Below are 15,155 nucleotides of genomic sequence, written 5' to 3'. Positions count from 1 at the left end.
AATGTTAATATGTGCTTAACAAATCTGTAACTGTCCTTCAACAGCATGTTTTTACAGTCTAAATATTTCTTCCTGTGTCAATCTCTAATTGTTTCTAGACCTTTTCATGGAATCTTAAGCAGCAAAACTAGAAGAACTCCTAGGAGGTCACCTGAGTTCATCTTCTACTCGAAACATTTATTCATGCATTCATCAAACATTTATTGAGTACCAATGTGTTAGGCTCTGATGTTCAAAGATAAATAAAACAAAAATCTTTGCTCTGAAAAAGCTCAGTCTAGTGGGAGCCAGACATAAACAAATAAATTACAATTTAACTTCGGAAATTCTAAGCAGAATGACAAACAGACCAATAAGAACCCAGGAGAAAAGAGTGACCAAACCTGCTTTATAGTTCACAAAACAATTTCACAATCCATTAGTTCATTTACTTCTCTAAATGACTCTGTGAAATGGGTATTATAGTTAGGAAATGGACAATCAGAAAGGTTATAGGACCTACCCAAAGTCATTAACCTATTACTGAGTACTGGAATTCAAACTTTCTTCTTCCATTTTTAACACCTGGGTCCATGCCCATCAAACTACGCTGCCTTGTGCCTTCCCTATCCACCATTTTTGGGGTCATATAAGGAAAAGTACATTGTTTAATCACTGTACTATCTACAAATTATTTTAGGGAACATACATGTTCACTAATCTTATCACTTCTCCATCTAAATTCAAATCCATTTCCATACCGTGAGGCACTGAAATTCTCTTTTGAGCATTTTGAGAGATAAGAATCCCAGTACTGTATGATTCTCCTATCTGAGTAAGAAAGCCTACAAACCAAATCTGATTTATGGCTTTAAAATCACATTCAGTTCTACTAATAGAACTCAGGAAACTGAATTTGTCTTTCCTTTTTCGATTATTTGTTCAGTCACACAGTTAGCATTTACTGCTGATCTCTTACTCAATGTATAAGGCACTGAGTTAAAAACTATGAAAGGTACAAAAATGAATAAGCTTAGTACTCATTCTCATTAGTTTTTAAACATAAAATGCGAGATAAGACATGTCACAGATATTTGCAATCTAAGGAAGACTGTGGCAAATATTGTAGTAATGGTAATGGACATTTACAAGTTGCTTGCATGGAAGAGAACTAGAACTAGAACTACCTGAACTAGGAATTATAGAATAACTAGAAATTTGGTACAGGGAAATTGGAAAGAGGGGATTACAAATAGATGGAACAGCATAAGCAAAGGCACCACAATAAAAGAAAATAGTAGCTAATGACCACAGCTACCATTTATTGAGCACTTATTCTGTGCTAGGCACTATCTCAAAAACTTCACATTCATTATCCCACTTAATCCTAATAGCAATTTATATGAGATAAATAATGCCAAGATGTTCATATTGCTGATAAGGAAACCTAAGCTTAGAGAGGTAAAATAACTGCCCAACTTCCCATGATTAATAAGTATTATTTGTTTGAAATTCTTTTTTTTCTTTTTTTCCTAGAAGAGGTGAGAATATAACTATGAGGAAGGTTCATATTTGGTGGTCAGAAGGATGAAAGAAAAAGATAAGTTAAAAGTCAACTTCACAATACAACAATTATAAATCTGTGTTAATGGACATACAAAATATAATGGTGTAATTTATATAAAAATAATAGCACAAAGGAGAAAAAAGGGAAAGGAGCTGTATAAAAACAAAGTTTTTATATAATTTTGAAATTAAGTTGGTATTAATCTGAACTAAACTGTTATTAAGACATTGATTGTAATCCAAAGCAACCATAAAAAAACAGCTCACAAATAGTACAAGAAATGACAAGGGAATAAACATGGTAAACTAGAAAATATCTATTTAACAGAAAAGAAGGCAGCAATGGAGAAATGGAGGAACTGAAAAGATATAAAATGTATAGAAAGAAAACAAAAAATTAACAGCAATAAATTCTGCCTTATTAATAGTTACATTGAATGTAAGTGGATGTCATCATTTTAGGAATGAATATGCAAAAAAAGAAAGGGAATAGGAAGAGGGAGAAGAGGAGGAACTAGAAGGGGAGGGAGAGAGGGAGGAGAGAGAAGAACTAAGAGGTGAGAATGTAACAAAGAGGAAGTTTCACATTCAGTGGACAGAAGGATGAAAGAAAAAGAGAAGGAAACAAGAGGTAGAAGAACTAGAAGAATACAGTAAAAGGAATAGTGAGAGAAAAGTACATTTCCAAAGTATAAGTATAGTTAATTGTCTACCAAACATTGCAGACCAAACAACAAGAGTAAGAACTGAGACAATGAATTTGGCAAAAAAATATCATTTGTCAACTTTATGCTTTTCAGGGATAGAGGTATAGCTGAGTGGTAAAGTGCTTTGCTTTCTTACTATAAATAAGGCTCTGGGTTCTATCCCAAGCACTACAAAAAAAATGGAACACCTTCTAGAAGAAGAACCCAAACAGATAGTATTTAGGAGAATGGGTCAAAAATGATGAAGAGAGATTCTTGGGAAGGGGGGAGAAATGGAACAGGAACATAAAAGAACAGAGAAGAATTAAAACAAGTAGTAGTTCACAGGATCTAGTTTAAGGAAATAAATTGAAGTATTCAAAACTTAACACATAAAGATATTACTGAAGCATAATTCATATGCAACACACAATAGAAACAATCTAAACTATCTAACAATACATAAAAATTAAATTAAATGATTACATGGGTATAATGATATTATTTAGTATAGTGATTAAAAACATAGACCCTAGAGTCACATTGCTTGGATTTGAATTCTGACTCTTCCACTTATCATCTGAGTAATTTGGGGAAAGTCACCTATATTACTTTCTGCCTTTTTCCCTCATCTATAAAATTGGAGAATAAAATATCTTCTTTGTAATGTTAATGGAAAGACTGGATGAGTTAATATTTGTGAAGCATTTATAATAATTTATGATATATAGAAAGCACTATATACAAGTGAGCTATTATTGTTATTCATGGAATAGAATATTTTATAGTTGTTAAAAATGATGGCGGGGCGCTGGGGATATAGCTCAGTTGGTACAGGGCTTGCCTCACATGCATAAGGCCCTGGATTCAATTCTCAGCACCACAAAAAAAAAAATGATGGAGGATTTCCAGTGATTGCCTAAAATGTTGAGACTTAGTATTTAACAACACACTGTTGAATGAATAAAACTGGAACAAAATGGTATATATTATGTGATCACAATTTACATGCATAGAAAACAAAACTTTGAAACACTCCAGAAAGTCAGCAGGACCTCTTTCAAAAAAATAGGATTGTATATGCTTAGTTTATAGTTTTCTACATCTTCAAATATTCTTCCACAACAAGTTATTATTATTACAGGTAGGAATAAAATCAACAGTTAAATAGAAAATTCCAGATTGAAATGCCAACCTGAATACAAATACCTCTAATCTTACTCTCTTCTGAAACCCCAGTAAAACTATAAAAAGCATTTCTTTTTTGAATCTACACAGACAGGGAGAACATAAGAGTAGGTAACAGAAAAAAACAAGAAAGAAAGAAAAAAGGAAGCCGGAAACTACCCAGGCAGTAGGGAAAGCTGAGAAGCAACTCAATTTACACTCCAGAATCCACAAAAGGCTCAGAAACTGGAAGCAACAGGTATTTTATGAGTAAAGGGAAACGACAGGCAGTGACTAACAGAAAATAATTTGTGAAACTGTTTTGAAAATAAATCTCTCTATCACCTCCTTCCATCTAAACTACAGATGTCCAAAGACTTATTATCTGGGTTGAAGGATACCAGGTGTAGCTAAAGCTTTGGGTAATGTGCCCAAAACAGAGAAATTTAAGTGGTCATATGTATACTAAATATTTCATGTCAAGACACTTGGCTTCTTATCCCCCATACACCCCTGAGACATTAACTCTCCAGACAGGAGATGGGAAGACACTTCTCTGGGAAAAATGATCTTACCAAGGGCTTAAAGGTATTGACATAATGGGCCTCCAAAAAACAATGCACTCAAATCAACCCATAGTGAAGCTCCAAGTCTCTAAGCCTTCTTACATGTTCATAGTATTCATTCAATATTTTATAGCCACACTTTAATCATATGAATACATATAACCAATGATTCCAAGACCTTTGAGGAAAGTATGGAAGACAGAGACCAAAACAAAAAGCAAAGTCAACTTGAAGGAAAAGACACTATCCACTGAAAAAAAATATACATATTATTAATCTATTAAGAGAAATATGATACAGCACACATGGAACACTGACAAGATGGTGTGTGGAGGTGTGGTGTGTGTGTGTTTGTGTGTGTGTGTGTTTGTGTGTTGGTCATAATACCCATGGCCTCATGCATGCTAGACAGATGTTCTCCCACTGAGTTACAATCCCAGCCACAAGATGCATTTTTTTTTTTAATTTTTGGTACCAGGGATTAAACCCAGGGGTGCTTAACCACTGAGCCACATCCCCAGCCCTTTTTATTTTATTTTGAGACAGGGTGTCACTAGGTTGCTTAGAACCTTGGTAAGTTGCTTAGACTGGCATTGAACTTGTGATTCTCCTTCCTTAGTCTCCCAACAAGATGCTTTTTAAAAGGAACATTCAGGGGGGAAAAAGAGCTCTAGGAAACCAAATTCCCAATAGCAATAATAAAAACATAGAAAATTTCAAAATTTAGAAAGTAGAGAAAAAATACAAAGAAATTTAAAAAATCACAAGAGAAACACCAGGAGTCCTCAACAAAATATTAGTAAATTGGATCTAGCAATATATCATTGAATAAAAATTATAACCAAATTGTTTAGATAACGCATTTTATTTGTATTTACATTGTATTACATATCCTCAAGTACTAACTCATGTAAAATCAATGTTAGGGGGGTTTTTTTATTATTTTTTGGCGTAGATGGACACAACACAATGCCTTTATTTTTATGTGGTGCTGAGGATCGAACCCGGGTCCCATCCATGTTAGGCAAGCGCTCTACCGCTGAGCCACAATCCCAGCCCCAATGTTAGGGTTTTATTGAAAATTTAGTAATAAAAAGCACTGATATTAGTCTTGAGAATGCAGGGCTGGTCAACAATAAAAATCAAATCAATGTAATTTATACAATACAATAAGCACATGTATAAGAGAAAAATAGGATAAATAGGACTCATTCGTGTCAAAATATTTTGCTCTGCAAAAGACAATTCTAAGAGATTAAAAAAAGACAGGCACTGGTGGGATGTGGTAGCACACAACTATAGTTCTAGCACTAGGGAGGCTAAGGCAGGAGATTCCCACAATTTTAAGGCCAACCTGAGCAACTTAGCCAGACCCATATCAAAATAATGTTTTTTAAAAGACAAATACTGAGTGAAAATATTTACAAATCATCTGTCTGAAAAAGGACTTGTGAAAAAGGACTATATAAAGAACTCTCAAATTTCAACAATAAGAAAACAAACTACCCAACTAAAGAGCAAGGGAAAGGTTTAAATAGACACTTCACCAAAGAAGAGATTGATGGAAAATAACATACAAAGATGCTCAGCATTAATAATCATTGCAGAAAAACATATTTAAACCACAATGATATACCATACCTACTAAAATGAATAAAATCAAAAGAAAACTGACAAAAGCAAGGATGGAGTGAAACTAGAATTCTAATATATCATTGATAGGAATTATTGGTACACTTTGAAAAACAACTGAAGAAATTTTATTAAGCTAAACATATACTTAACATCACTTATGACCCAGCAATTTCACTCCTAAGTATTTACCCAGTTAGAAATGAAAACTTATTTGCATTCTCACAATCTATGAGTGTACCTTTCTCCCCACATCGTCACCAACATTTATTGTTACTTGTATTCTTGATAATTGCCGTTTTAACTGCAGTGAGATGTTTTTGTTTTGTTTTGTTTTGTTTTGTTTTGTTTTGTTTTGTGTGTGTGGTGCTGGGGATTGAACCCAGGGCCTTGTGCATGAAAGGAAAACACAACTGAGCTATATCCCCAGGCTCCTAGGTGTAGTTTTGATTGCATTTCTCTAACTGGTAGAAATGATATTTGTTGATCATTTGTATTTCTTTGTCTGTGAAGTGCCTGTTCAGTTCCTTAGCTGGGTTATTTGTTCTTCTGGTGTTTTTTGAGTTCTTTATATATCCTGGAGATTAATACTCTGAGGTGCAGGTGGCAAAGATTTTCTCCCATTCTGTAGGCTTCTCTTCATGTTCTTGATTGTTCCCTTTGCTATGATAAAGATTTTTAGTTTGATTTCATCCCATTTGTTTATGCTTTTTTTTTTTTTTTTTTTTTTTTTGGTACTGAGGATTGAACCCAGGTGTGCTTAACCACTGAGCTACATCCCCATCTCTATTTTGTATTTTATTTAGAGACAGGGCCTCACTTGAGTTGCTTAGTGCCTCACTTTTGCTGAGGCTGGCTTTGAATTCAAGATCCTCCTGCCTCAGGCTCCCGAGCCACTGGGATTATAGGCATGTGTTACTGCACCTGGCCCATTTGTTTATTCTTGAGTTTACTTCTTGCACCTTAGGAGTCTTATTGAGTAAGTCAGTTCCTAACCTGATATAATGTAGATCTGGACTTACTTTTTCTTCTAGGAGGCAAAGGGTCTCTGGTCTAATGCCTAGGTCCTTGACCCACTTTGAATTAAGTTTTGTGCAGGGTGAGACATAGGGGTTTAATTTTAATTTGCTACATATGGATTTCTAGTTTTCCTAGTACCATTTGTTGAAGAAGCTATCTTTTCTCCAATGTATGTTTTTGGCACCTTTGTCTAGTATACTTATGTGGGTTTGTCTTTTTGTCTTCTATTCTGTATCCAATGTACAGAATGTCTGTTTTGGTGCCAATACCATACCATTTTGGTTACTATAGCTCTGCAGAATCGTTTCAGGTCTCGTATTGTGATGACTCTTGCTTCACTTTGGAAAGCAGTATGGAGATTCCTCAGAAAACTTGGAATGGAACCACCATCAAGATGGTTAAAAATCAGCATACTACAGTGACACAGCCACATTAATGTTTATAGCAGCTCAACTCACAATAGCTAAACTATGGAACCAGCCTAGGTGTCCTTCAACAGATGAATAGATAAAGAGAATGTGATATATTTCCCCACAATGGAATACTACTCAGCCACAAATATAAGTGAAATTATGATATTTGTTGGTAAATGGATGGAAGTGAAGATTATCATGGTAAGTGAAATAATCCAATTCCAAAAAACCAAAGGCTGAATGTTTTCTCTGATATATGGATGCTAGCAAACAATCAAGGGGAGGGGAGGGAACAATAGAAGTACTTTGGATTAGACAAAGGAGAATGAAGCGAAGGAAAGGGGAATGGGAATAGGAAAGACAGTAGAATGAATCGAACATAACTTTCCTATGTGCATATATGATTACATAACCAATGTGATTCTACATCTTTTTAAAATATTTTTTAGTTGTAGTTGAACACAATACCTTTATTTATTTATTTATTTTTATGTGGTGCTGAGGATCAAACCCAGCACCTCGCACATGCTAGACAAGTGCTCTACTGCTGAGACATAGGCCCAGCCCTAATTCTACATCTTGTATAATCAGAAGAATGAGAAATTATACTCCATATATATAATATGTCAAATACATTCTACTGTCATGCATAACTAATAAGAACAAATTTTAAAAATGAAAACTTATGTTCACATAAAAAATCTGTTTTATCCAAAAATTAGCAAGTGGGACAGCATCAAATTAAGAAGTATCTGTACAGCAAAGGAAACAATAGAGTGAAGAGAGAGCCTACAGAATGGGAGAAAATATTTTCTGACTGCACTTCCAACAGAGGATTAATTTCCACACTATATGAAGAACTCAGAAAACTTAACAGCAAAAAAGAAAAACCCAATCCATAAGTGAGCAAAAGTATTAAACAGACAATTCTCAAAAGAAGAAATACAAATGACCAACAAATATAAGAAGAAATGTTCAACATCTCTAGCAGTTAAGGAAATGCAAGTCAAAATTACAGTTAGGGCTGGGGATATAGCTCAGTTGGTAGAGTGCTTGCCTTGCATGCACAAGGCCCTGGGTTCAACCCCGAGTACCACCCAAAAAATAAAAATTAAATTAAATTTAAAACTACAGAGATTTCATCTCACTCCAGTTAGAATGGTAATGCTTAATACAATTAAGAATAAATGCTGGCAAGGGTGTGAAGAAAAATGTATATTCACGTATTGTTGGTGAGACTGAAAATTAGTAAAACTTTTGTTGTTGTTGCTGCTGCTATGGTTTGTTTGTTTGGTACCAGGGATTGAACTCAGGAGCACTTTACCACTGAGCTACATTCCCAGTCCTTTTTTAGTTTTATTTAGATACAGGGTCTCACTTAGTTGCTTAGTGCCTTGCTAAGTTGCTGAGGGTGGCTTTGAACTTTCAATCCTCCTGCTTTGGTCTCCTGACTTGCTGGGATTATAGGTTTGCACCCCTATGCCTGGCCAGTAAAATCATTTTTGAAAGCAGTATGGAGATTCCTCAAAAGATCAGAAATGGAACCAACATATGACCCAGCTATCCCCCTCCTTTGTTATTTATACTAAAGAATTAAAATCAGCATACTGCAGTGACACAACCACATCAATGTTCATAGTATCACAATTCACAATAGCCAAGTAATAGAACCAGCCCATCTGCACATTGACAGATGAATGGAGAAAAAAATGTGGTCTATATACACAATGGAGTTCTACTCAGCCATAAAGAATAAAATTATGGCATTTGCTGGTAAATGGATGAAACTGGAGAACATGCTAAATGAAATAAGACAGACTCAGAAAATTATGGGTTGAATGTACTCTGTCATATGTGGAAGCTAGAACAAAATAAAGAAAAGAAGGAAGGGAGGATCTGATACCATAGGGAGATCAGTAGAGTAGAAGGAGATGAAGAGGGAAAGAGGAATGGAAAAAAGGAGGAAATGCAAAATGAATTTTTTTTTAAATCATGCTATGTGTATATATAAATATACCACAGGGAATTCCATGTTTATGTATGTCTGTAAAGTATCAGTTGAAAATAAATAGATAAATAAGTAGAAGACCAGTGGTGTGGAGGAAGGAGATTAAGGGAAGGATGGTGGGAGGGAACGGGGAAGTACCATGGAGGCTGAATAAACCATATTATATTCCATGCTTTTATACTATGTCAAAATGAAATCTAATGTTAGGTAAAACTGAAGAGAATCAATAAAAATTTATAACAAAAAAAGTTTTATGAAAGTTTGCAGCAGTTATGGCAACATTTATTCATAACCACGAAAATCTGAAGGGAAAAATCTAAACATTCATCATCCAGTGAATACAGACACTGTGACACATCCATACAATGATATATTATTTGGCAATAAAAAGTAAGGAATAAAATAAACTAGATTCAAACAAAGTTCATATGACTCACTGTATGACTTTCTGGAAAAGGCAAAACTATAGGGATATTAAACAGATTAATGGCTGCCAACATTTGGAGTGGATGACAGGGTTAACTACAAAGGGGTAGGATGAGGGATGTTTTAGAGTGATGAAACCTTTCTTTATATTTTTTATTTTTTTATATTTTGGTACTAGGAATTGAACCCAGTGGTACTCTACCACCAAACTACCTCTCCAGCACTTTTTTTATTTTTAATTTTGAGACAGGCCCTCGCTAAGTTGCTGAGGCTGGCCTCCAACTTGTAATCCTCCTGCCTCAGTCTCCTGAGTTGCTAGGATTACAGGTGGGCACCACCACACCCAGCCCTTTCTGCATCTTGATTGTGGTAGTGGTTACATGATTGCATTCATTTGTCATGACTCAAAGCAATACACACCAAAAGAAATGAATTTTACCATACACAATTTTTAAAAACCCATATCTCTGCATGTCTTTTTGCATTATGTGATAATTCTAAAAATATTGCAGAAATATAATATATAAGCATGTATAAATTTATGAAACTTTAAGAAAAAAGCATTAGTGGTGAGCCAGGTAACCAAAAGGGAAGATCTGAGTCCATCTATTAGCAGGAAGAAAAACAAAGGCCTTGTTAAAGAGGTAAAATAGATAATAGAGGAGAGGTACCTGATTGAGCAAGGCTGTAAAAGAAATGAAAGGGAAGAGGGTCAAGTACAAAAGTGTCTGAGTTCTAAATGTCTTTCAATCATAGATTGTCAAGTCTTCCTGGGTGCCCCGAGTGGGTAATACCCTTTTCCTTCTCTGCTCCCCCACATCACTTTATACATATTCCTCTTATAACTCTAATTCCTATTAACAGATAGAACTGTCACTGGTTTACATATCTTACCATCCCCTCCTCCTACTCCAATAACCCACTAGGTTATAAATCATTTGAAAGCAGAGTTTCAGGAGCATTTCTCATGCAGTGTCTAGCAAAATGCCTGAATATAGTGAAAACAAAAACAAAACCCAAAACCCCACAGTAAGGATGATGAATAAGTAAATAATGCAGGGAACGATAGATGGTTTTTTGACTGTTTCTTGCATGTGATATCCCTTGTATTATAATTCACTGTAATGACTTTTGTACAGTGGTACTTTGTTGCCAAATATATTCAGTTTGCATTCATCTGAGTCTTGAACTGGAAGCAACAAATATCTGAAAAATTGTCAAGGACACATCTCTCTTACACAAATGTAATAAAACATTCAGGAAAGACCACCTATTTGACTTCCTTTGAAAAAGAATTATAGAAAAAAAATGAAGGCTCTATTCAAAGAAGTGAGGGGAAGGAGTGCATTAAGCTTATTTAAAATCAGTCAAAAATTCTGAGGTACATAGATTTGATGTGCAATCTTGTAATGTTGAATCCTTTCAATGATTTTATCTTTTTCCCTAGAGTTTAGAGGGAAATGAGCCTTATATAGATAAAAGATTATCAGTCTACTGAATATGTCATTGAACTCATCATTTATAGCATTATACTCAGTCACAGAGCATTGTTAAAGCATTTGATCTTTTTTTGCCACTAACTGGTTTTTAATGTCCATGTCACTGAACTGCCTCTCTAATACTTTCAGTATAGGACTTTTTCCCTTATTGTGATACACTTCTAACATTAAAGACATGGGGATGTTGTTACAAATAAAAATAAAAATACCCAAACAATTAAGATATAATTAATTACTATTTCCTTGAAAACAAAATAAAATTAAACAAAAGACTGTCTTTCAGAACATATCCAGAGGAGAATTTTTCCTTTCTATGAATGAATAAAACATGCTATGGATTGAATTATGCTTTACCCAAATTCATATGCTAAAGCCCTAACCCCCAATGTGATAATATTTGAAGATTGGCCCTTTGGGACCTAATTAGGGTTAGATGAGGTCAAGAGGGCAGGGCACCCATAGGATTAACAGCTTTATAAGAAGAAACCTCAGAAACCAATCTGTGGGGGGGGGGGGTGAGCACACATGTATGTTCTCATGCATGTGATACATGTGCCATGTATGAGGATACTGTGAGAAGGCAGCTATTTGCAAGCCAGAAAGAGAGGCCTGACTAGAACACAACTATGCTGATACCGTGGTCAGACCTTCCAGCCTCTATAACTGTGCAAAAATTTCTGTTGTTTAAGTCACCCAGTTTATTATATTTTGTTATGATAATCCAAACTAGCACAAAAGCATATCAAGGAATTGGAAGTAAACCCTAAACATTTCAGCCCTTGATCAGTGAAATATTGTGAGAAGAGGACTGGATAGGTCACAGTGGGAGACACTCGGTTAGATATAGCTTGGCCTTGTCACTGACTTCACATATGACCTTGAAGTTGCCCCCTGGCTTGACCACCAATTCTGCATCTATATAAATAAGGGATTGGATGAGCTATTCTCACAGGCACTGCACAGCACCACCCCCATATCCACATTGACCATGACTGTATCTTGAAACTGCAGACACTATTGATGCTGCAATAATGAGGGGAAAACAGGAAGAAACAGTCACTGAAAGCAGCAACAAGGAGAATAACAAAATATCCTGCAGAAATTGCCACTGTAGCATGATATGTAATGCAAATGCATAAAACAGATGAGCATTTATGAAATCTGCTTCAAAAACAAAGATCAAAATCAGATCTCACAGTACCATTGCCATCTCTTTGTACTAGAGATTACAATGTACAAACAGATGAAAGGAATGCAGACACACAGTAAGGGCACACTGCAGCTACAGAAAGCAGTGATCATTCATCTCCTTCCTACTCTTCACCACAGGGTACAATGATATTTTTCTAAAAGGAAGTCTAAGGAAGAATATAACTGCACAGGGAAAGAGAACGTGAGATACCCAGGGCATATTAGTGCTGTCAGCAAAAAAATCTGTCTTCCACTTTACACCTTTAAATGCTGAGGAAGTGAAAAACAGAATAGTTACTGCAGCAACTTGATTTAGTCCACTTTACAAATACTTTAGAGTAACTGAGGCACAATTACATTTTGATATGACAGCTCAAATTCCACATGCAACTTTTTTTATTTTTTTTTTACTTTAGAGGCTTTTAATTTCTACATTGAACACACCAGCTTACTGGAATAACCATAGTAGTAATGCTTACTCTTATACATTTTAGCAGACACATATCCGGCAGGGGTTCCCAGAAGGGCCTATAACATAACAGCACAAGTCATTAAGGCACCTCAATTGGCAGGGGAAAGAAAACCAGAACTAAAGGCAGATATAAGAAATAGAAAACCAGTAACAAGAAGAGTCTCTAGAGTGGATAGGACTTTATAAGAAATTAAGAACAACCTTATTAGACACATTATACAAAACAGCACACAAGGAATTTTCTAATGGGAGTAGATAAATCATGATGCAAACAAATGTTATTCATTTAGCTACATTTTTTTTTTTTGCACTGGGGATTGAACCCAGGGGTACTTTGCTACTGAGCTTCATCCCCAGCCTTTTTTATTTTTTTATTTTGAGACAGGTCTCTTGAACTTGCTGAGGCTGGCTTCGATTTTGCCATTTTCCTGCCTCAGTTCCCGGATTGCTGAGATTACAGACATGTGCCATTATGCCTGACTTCACTTAGCTACTTCTTTGATTTTTTAATTCAAGGCAAATGAAAGTAAATTTTCAAGTTGAATTAGTCTTTCATTTTTACTAAGACAAAATTAATAAAATATATCCCCCTTCCCTACTCCAGAAGTCACTCCAAAAGTAACAAATCATTTTTCCCCATGAAATTTTCCTTCTATTTCTCTGTATTCCAAGTGAGGAATAAAATAATAAATCAGTGAGATGTTGTTTCAGGGAAAAAATAGCCTTAAAAGTTGAATTTTGAAATATCATTGACATTTGAAACACCTAATGAGCCATTTTTTTACAGCAGCTTTGTTTATGAAAATCACTACTCTGGCTATCAAAAACTGACAAGCTCCATTTTTAGTTTATAAATGAAGGCATCTGAGGTTCATAAGCTATTATGAGACGACTAAAGATGCCATTCCATTTATACACTTAAAGACCATCGCTTAAGTTGGCCACAGCATATCAAAATGCTAGACTTTGTACATGAACCCACTTAAAATATGATTCTACTCACTTACTGGTTTTCAAGAATGCATCTCTTTTGCAAAGCAAGAAATGTATGTATTGCAAGTTACAACAGATTATTCATGGCTGAAGAAGCTATGGAAGGTCCTTGATATAGATACATATTCAGACTCATATCTTTAATTTTGACAAGACAGAATTATAAGTTGCAAATTTCCTTAAACTTTAGGACATTTTCAAAGTCCTTTGTACACATCAATAAAAGTTTAACACATAAGCAGTTCCCAACAAGCATTTAGAGTTTATCTGAGCCTACTCACATAAAGTAATAAATGTCATCATCACAATTTGCATTCCTTGACCCAGGAAGACTGATGGCAACATTCTATTCCTTGGGACCTGAACACATCTCTGTAAACAGCTTCTAACCAAACTTCTCTTGGGCTTCTTCCTGCAAATGAAAACTTCTTTAATAAACATATGAGCTACAATAACAGAAAGTTAGAAGAATTCAGAAAGTTACATGAAATGGAATTTTCCTCTCCAGACAGACTAACTGAAAACCAATAGCTTATTATGGATTTGGCAGGTCTGTGGAAGGTAATAACCCTGCCACATAAATGACTCACTCCCTTACTCTAATTTTTATATTGGAGGGTGTGTGTTAATTATAAAAGTACACAGCTGGCTGGTTTTTCAAAAAAAGAAAGCAAAATGATTTAACTTATACAAGGAACTCAACCAATTTAATAGAAATTTAAAATTCGCCAATACAAGAGTCAAAATAGCATAAACAGTCTAATCTACATTACATAGTTTGCAATGTTTGGCACATTTATCTCATGCTTCAAATCAATGAGGTTTTTTGTTGTTGTTGTTGTTTGGTGATTTTGGGGGGGGTTGTTTTGGTTTTGTTTTGGATACTAGGGATTTGTTTTGGAGACCAGAGGCACTTAACCACTGAGCCACATCCCTAGCCCTTTATATATTTTATTTTGAAACAGGGTCTTGCAGAGTTGCTTAGGGTCTTCTAAGTTGCTGAGACTGGCTTTAAACTAGTGATCCACCTGCCTCAGCCTCCCAAGCTGTTAGAATTACAGACAAGCCCCACTATACCCAGCCAATGATTGAAAAAAAAAAAAAAATATATATATATATATATATATATATATATATATATATATATACACACACACACACATACACACATACACACACATACTAGGATTGAACCCAAGGGCACTTAACCACTGAGCCACATCCCCAGCCCTTTTTTGTATTTTATTTTGAGACAAGTCTCACTGAGTTGCTTAGGGTCTCACTAAATTGCTGAGGCTGGCTTTGAACTTGTGGTACTCCTGCCTCAGCCTCCCAAGCCGCTGGTATTACAGGTGTAAGCCACTGCACCTGACCAATGAGGTTTTTTGATAACGATATTTTTATAGTTCAGAAGCACATTAAACATACAACCACAGTTGATAACAAAGAATCCTCTAATAAACTTACTGTCCTTTTAAGTTTAACCTACACAATTCTATACTTGCTGATTTGGTATCATAAACACAATTACTAGGCA

The 15,155-nt window shown here is 35.2% G+C and overlaps 1 long non-coding RNA gene across 1 annotated transcript in view; it reads right to left on the bottom strand.

Annotated features, from left to right (window-relative positions):
- Positions 1 to 14,018, bottom strand: part of LOC114096651 (uncharacterized) — a 48,560-nt gene extending 34,542 nt beyond the window's left edge. The window contains exon 1 of the long non-coding RNA XR_003583464.2: positions 13,900 to 14,018. This is a non-coding gene — a long non-coding RNA (uncharacterized lncRNA). The remainder of the gene's footprint in view (positions 1 to 13,899) is intronic.
- Positions 14,019 to 15,155: the final 1,137 nt, after the last annotated feature.

This window comes from Marmota flaviventris, chromosome X, assembly GCF_047511675.1.
Source record: "Marmota flaviventris isolate mMarFla1 chromosome X, mMarFla1.hap1, whole genome shotgun sequence".
Classification (NCBI taxonomy): Eukaryota; Metazoa; Chordata; class Mammalia; order Rodentia; family Sciuridae; genus Marmota; species Marmota flaviventris.
The sequence above is the reverse complement of the archived record's forward strand: the minus strand, read 5'-3'. Positions and strand labels throughout refer to the sequence as shown.